The sequence below is a fragment of the Neophocaena asiaeorientalis genome, unplaced genomic scaffold (assembly GCF_003031525.2).
Source record: "Neophocaena asiaeorientalis asiaeorientalis breed wild unplaced genomic scaffold, Neophocaena_asiaeorientalis_V1.1 scaffold571, whole genome shotgun sequence".
NCBI classification, from domain to species: Eukaryota; Metazoa; Chordata; class Mammalia; order Artiodactyla; family Phocoenidae; genus Neophocaena; species Neophocaena asiaeorientalis.
The window spans coordinates 1,294,029-1,300,916 of record NW_020175669.1 but is presented as its reverse complement, the minus strand read 5'-3'; positions in this window follow the sequence as shown (position 1 = coordinate 1,300,916).

Below are 6,888 nucleotides of genomic sequence, written 5' to 3'. Positions count from 1 at the left end.
ATATTGAGCTGCATGAACTGCTTGTATATTTTGGAGATTAATCCTTTGTCAGTTGCTTCATTTGCAAATATTTTCTCCCATTCCGAGGGTTGTCTTTTCGTCTTGTTTATGGTTTCCTTTGCTGTGCAAAAGCTTTGAAGTTTCATTAGGTCCCATTTGTTTATTTTTGTTTTTATTTCCATTTCTTTAGGAGGTGGGTCAAAGAGGATCTTGCTGTGATTTATGTCGTAGAGTGTTCTGCCTGTGTTTTCCTCTAAGAGTTTTATAGTGTCTGGCCTTACATTTAGGTCTTTAATCCATTTGAGTTTATTTTTGTATGGTGTTAGGGAGTGTTCTAATTTCTGTAGCTGTCCAGTTTTCCCAGCACCACTTATTGAAGAGGCTGTCTTTTCTCCATTGTATATTCTTGCCTCCTTTATCAAAAATAAGGTGACTGTATGTGCATGGGTTCATCTCTGCGCTTTCTATCCTGTTCCATTGATCTATATTTCTGTTTCTGTGCCAGTACCATACTGTCTTGATTATTGTAGCTTTGTAGTATAGTCTGAAGTTCAGGAGCCTGATTCCTCCAGCTCCGTTTTTCTTTCTCAAGATTGCTTTGGCTATTCAGGGTCTTTTGTGTTTCCATAAAAATTGTGAAATTTTTTGTTCTAGTTCTGTGAAAAATGCCATTGGTAGTTTGGTAGGGATTGCATTGAATCTGTAGGTTGCTTTGGGTAGTATATTCATTTTCACAATGTTGATTCTTCCAATCCAAGAACATGGATTGGAAGAATCAACATTCTTTATATAAAATATTTTATATCTCTCCATCTGTTTGTATCATGTTTAATTTCTTTCATCAGTGTCTTATAGTTTTCTGCATACAGGTCTTTTGTCTCCTTCGGTAGTTTTATTCCTAGGTATTTTATTCTTTTTGTTGCAATGGTAAGTGGGAGTGTTTCCTTAATTTCTCTTTCAGAATTTTCATCATTAGTGTATAGGACTGCAATAGATTTCTGATCATTAATTTTGTATCCTGCAACTTTACCAAATTTATTGATTAGCTCTAGTTGTTTTCTGGTAGAGTCTTTAGGATTCTCATTATATAGCATCATGTCATCTGCAAACAGTGACAGCTTCACTTCTTCTTTTCTGATTTGGGTTCATTTTATTTCTTTTTCTTCTCTGATTGCTGTGGCTAAAACCTCCAAAACTCTGTTGAATAATAGTGGTGAGAGTGGGCAATCTTATCTTGTTCCTGACCTTAGTGGAAATGATTTCAGTTTTTGAGAATGATGTTGGCTGTTGGTTTTTCATATATGGCCTTTATTATGTTGAGGTAAGTTCCCTCTGTGCCTAGTTTCTGGAGGATTTTTGTCATAAATGGGTGTTGAATTTTGTCAAAAGCTTTTTCTGCATCTATTGAGATGATCATATGGTTTTTATCCTTCAATTTGTTAATATGGTTTATCACATTGATTGATTTGCATATATTGAAGAATCCTTGCATTCTTGGGATAAACCCCACTTGATCATGGTGTATGATCCTTTCAGTGTGCTGTTGAATTCTGTTTGCTTGTATTTTGTTGAGGATTTTTGCATCTGTGTTCATCAGTGATATTGGATTGTAGTTTTGTTTCTTTGTGACATCTTTTTTTGGTTTTGGTGTCAGGGTGATGGTGGTCTTGTAGAATGAGTTTGGGAGTGTTCCTCCCTCTGCTATATTTTGGAAGAGTTTGAGAAGGATAGGTGTTAGCTCTTCTCTAAATGTTTGATGGCATTTGCCTGTGAAGCCATCTGGTCCTGGGCTTTTGTTTGGTGGACGATTTTTAATCACAGCCTCAATTTCAGTGCTTGTGATTGGTCTGTTTATATTTTCTCTTTTTTCCTGGTTCAGTCATGGAAGGTTGTGCTTTTCTAAGAACTTGTCCATTTCTTCCAGGTTGTCCATTTTATTGGCATATAGTTGCTTGTAGCAATCTCTCGTGATCTTTTGTATTTCTACAGTGTCAGTTGTTACTTCTCCTTTTTCATTTCTAATTCTATTGATTTCAGTCTTCTTCCTTTTTTTCTTGATGAGTCTGGCTAATGGTTTATCAATTTTGTTTATCTTCTTAAAGAACCAGCCTTCAGTTTTTTGATCTTTGCTATTGTTTCCTTCATTTCTTTTTCATTTATTTCTGATCTGATCTTTATTATTTCTTTCCTTCTGCCAACTTTGTGTGTTTTTTGTTCTTCTTTCTCTATTGCTTTAGGTGTAAGATTAGGTTGTTTATTTCAGATGTTTCTTGTTCCTTAAGGTAGGATTGTATTGCTATAAACTTCCCTCCTAGAACTGCTTTTGCTGCATCCCATAGGTTTTGGGTCATCGTGTTTTCATTGTCATTTGTTTCTAGGTATTTTTTCATTTCCTCTTTCCTTTCTTCAGTGATCTCTTGGTTATTAAGTAGTGTATTGTTTAGCCTCCATGTATTTGTATTTGTTACAGATTTTTTCCTGTAATTGATATCTAGAGTCATAGTGTTGTGGTCAGAAATGATACTTGATACGATTTCAGTTTTCTTAAATTTACCAAAGCTTCTGTTGCGATCCAAGATATGATCTATCCTGGAGAATGTTCCTTGAGCACTTGAGAAGAAAGTGTATTCTGTTGTTTTTGGATGGAATGTCCTATAAATATCAATTAAGTCCATCTTGTTTAATGTATCATGTAAAGCTTGTGTTTCCTTATTTATTTTCATTTTGGATGATCTGTCCTCTTTCTGTTTTTTAAGAATAACTTTTCAGGTCAAATATTATGATAGCGCAATCACTTTTGACATTGTGGTACCATTTTTGCAGAGAACATTTTGTAAGGACTTTGCCTAATCTTTTTATATTCAAATCATTCTCTTTTGAATAATCTACCATGTCAACTATCATTCTTGCCAGTTTTTGTTTCTTCAGTTTCTATCTTGGCTAACTGCAAATTCTTGATTTGTGAATAATCTGAGCTGGTCTTCAGCACTATGTATCTCACAAGTTCCTGCTTCTTTTACAGGATTTGCAATTTCACTTTGAATTCATTTTACATTTTTATTTTGAATATTATTTACAATATTCTACAATGCAATATCCATCAGTCAGCTTAACTTGAGTCTCAATCTTGACTGAAAAAAATTATCTGGCAATTTTTAAAAGTATTCCTATTCTTAGCCTGCACTTCAATCGATTAAATCAGTCTTTGGGAATGGGACCCAGGCATCAATATTTTTTGAAGGCTCCATGTCACTACAGTATGCAGACAAGTTGGAGGTCACTGGGCAGTGATTATCAAAGATACAAAGAAATTTATCTAAATGGGTGAGATACAGTTAAATTAATCTGTGAGAGATGTTTGAGTGAAGACTAATTTTTAAAAATGTTAAGTTCTTTAGTGAATATTTTTACATTTTGATGCCTTTCACTTCCTATGTAATTTTGGAGACTCACATAATGAATTTTGAATAATAACAGTATCTTCTATATCCAATGAATGTCAAGTATGTATGAGCTTGGAATACAGCAGTGAACTAAAATGTATGTTGTCCCTTTTCTTGAAGAGTTTACAGTCCAAAAAAGAGGAAGACGTTAAATAAATATTTAATTATAAGATAATAAATACTGTGAAGGGAAAGGGAGACCTAACCTGGGCTTGGGATCAAGGATGGTGACTCTGCATTAGTGATCTTAAAGCTGAGGTATAAAAGATGAGATGAGTAAGAGATAATTTGGTGAAGAGGGGACGTAAGAGGGAACAGAGTTTTTGGAAGGCCATAAATTGGGAAGAAGCTTGCAAGCTCTAGAAACAGAAATCAGGTAAAGATGACTAAGAACAATCAACAGAGAATAGAGAAGGTCTAAGTTGCTGTGTGTGTGTGTGTGTGTGTGTGTGTATGTGTGTGTGTGTGTGTGTGAAGATGAGAAAGATGGTTTGGAATCTGATACAATCTGTAGGTTGTGAGGAAGTAACAAAGGTTTTTAAGCAGGATATTGACATGATCAGATTTTATGTTTTAGGACCACAATTCAGGTAGCAAAAAAAAAAAAGATTTCCCAATGTGGTGTCCTCAACTTAGAAAAGTAAGCTTTTCTTTGTTCTGCTTTTCCTGCATTGCAATACAATTATTAAGGTAGTATGGATTTCTCCTCCAATTCTCAATATTCTCCCATTCCCCAAGCTAAATGCAAAACCACATGTAGGAGGGAAAAAAAAAACTCCGCTAGCATTCCTCAAGAGCCATATGTATACCAATACAAGCAGAGTATTCCTGTGAGTTTTTGAATTTGCCAAAGACAGCTTTGAAATAAGTCCAGGAGCTTGAGAGCCATATTCAAGGGATTGACCCCAGAGAACAGTATGGCTCCAGCAGCCACAGATCTCTGAAGGTACTAAAGTGGCCTGAGGCAATTAATTTGATAGCAACAAACATGAAACTGTCCTTTTAGTTTGAATGACTATTAGCTAGTAGGAAGTGGGAGAGAAAAAAATGAAAATTTTAATTAAATAATGTTTTACATGTTTTTTTCCTTTGGACTCAGTTCAGTCACAAATGATATAGCAGTTGCCTAGGATTTCCACACATTAATTAATTCAAAAGAGCAGAAAATGAATGAGAACTAGAAACTTATGTATTATGCCCTTTCCTTTAAGCACCAGGAAAAACTCGGTGTCTCTTGTGATCATAGGAGTTTGCATTTCTAAGACTTGGCTGTATCCAATTTAAAAATGGGTTAAAATATGCTCCCAAACATATTAATAAAGGAAAGAGATTTGTTTTATTTTTCTTTACCTGTTTATTGAAAGTAAACAATGATGGAAATAGTTAATATTTATTTGTACATTTAAGTGATGGAAAGAAGACATGAAAGCAATGACACTACTAAGAGTAAAATCACACCTAAAGAACATTTTTGTTTTCCAAAGATAAAATGCCCTTAACAAAACAAAAATTTACAGGCATGATTTAGACTTACCCTCATTTTATTACAAAATATAAATATCTCTGATATTAATGGTGTCCATTGCCTTTAGGCCACTGACAATTGGAGTCCAAGAAAAGAAACGAAATCGTCACAGCACTATCATCTAAAGAGCCAATTATAATAGATCTGGAGATAGAAAGTTTTACAGGAAATTATGCAAACGGGGAATTGAATATTAATTGTAATTGGGAAGCACAAAATCTAAATTCTGGTTCTGACTATGCCACAGATTAACTGTGTGACTGTGTTTCATTTAGTCCATCTCAAATCTGTACTAGCACTGTGCTATTAATACTACTGATAATAATAACCAATATTGAAAGTAATTGAGAGTTTTCAGTGTCCCAGTACTTTGCGCCTGTTTATTCTTCTGCCTTTCTCTCTTTTAAAATTGAAGCTCTAGTTAGTGAAGAAACAGGAAAATGATTTATATTTCTGGGAAGAAGCACTTTTTCTAAATGAAAAAGTCCTTTGGAATCTGCTGTATGTGCTGCTGTCTGGCATGTTTGCTAATTCTACATGGTATTCAGTGGGACAGTTCCAAAGAGAGATACACATACTAGATCAGAAAGAAAAAAAATTGCTGTAGATTCATTTCTGATGTGTTAATTTTCTTTTTATGCTGCCACCTTTTCTTTCTTTTTCAACTGTGCAGAGTCAGTGATTGCTCAGTAATAGCTAAATTGCTTAAAGCATTCTTTTATTTTAGAAGGTAAAGTGCATTTCACTTATGACTATGCTGCTTGAAATTTTGTCCATTTTATCAGTTTATTTTGCTGTTTCCCTAGAGTTTTTTTAGACATTTTTTACCCTAAAAATGAGGGTGTGTCAGAATTGTTGCAAGCAAAGATAGAGGTAATCATATGTGGTTCCTGTTAAAAGCTTTGTGTTGATACTGACTGCTATTTAAAATGGAACCTCTAAGATGAATCTACTTCTAGCAGTTTTTGCTTTTTCAAGTTAATTTATTGTGCAACATGTAATCAATTTTTTCGTAATAATTACATTTTTGTTATACCTTTATTGTTCAAGGATCGATTTGGCTATTTGAACAAGGAACTCAACACAGAATGAGTTAATCCCTCTAATACACATTCATGTGTTTCTTAACTTTCTAAAGACTGCCTCTTTAAGCACCAACATTATTTTTATACGTTTCCTATACATTCTGATTTCCTAAATACTTTGTTGTTTAGAAATATTTTTAAAAAATGAAGGGCTTCGCTGGTGGCGCAGTGGTCGAGAGTCCACCTGCCGATGCAGGGCACATGGGTTCGTGCCCCCGGTCCGGGAAGATCCCACATGCCATGGAGCGGCTGGGCCCGTGAGCCATGGCCGCTGAGCCTGCGCGTCCGGAGCCTGTGCTCCGCAACGGGAGAGGCCACAACAGCGAGAGGCCCACGTACCGCAAAAAAAAAAAGAAGAAGGGGATATTTAAAATCACCCATAATTCCATTACCAGAGATAACCCCTGTTAAAATTTTTCGGCAATGTATATATAGTTAAGCTTATATCATATCCAGTTTTAAATTATAATTTAAAAATTCAATTACCTAGCAGCTTGCCTTTGTGGCTCAGAGTCATCATGATGCACTTCTGATTCCTGAACTGCTTCTTGAGTTGAATTGTCTATGAAGGCTACTTATCTCTATGTTGAGCGGGCCCCCAAACTGCTGTGCTTTTTGAGTTCTGGTGTCTGCATTTTGGATTTTCTGTCTTTGCCTTTGTTTCCAGACTGTAAAATGTCATTTCTTGGTAATTAGTGTTTTTGCCTCTAGTAATATTAATCCTTCTTCCATACTCCTATGAACTGCTATTTCTATTCAGCTGTAGGCCGTTAAATTAGATAAGAAGAGGGGGAAAACTAGCATTTTATAAAGTTTCTTTCTGTTGTACAGCACT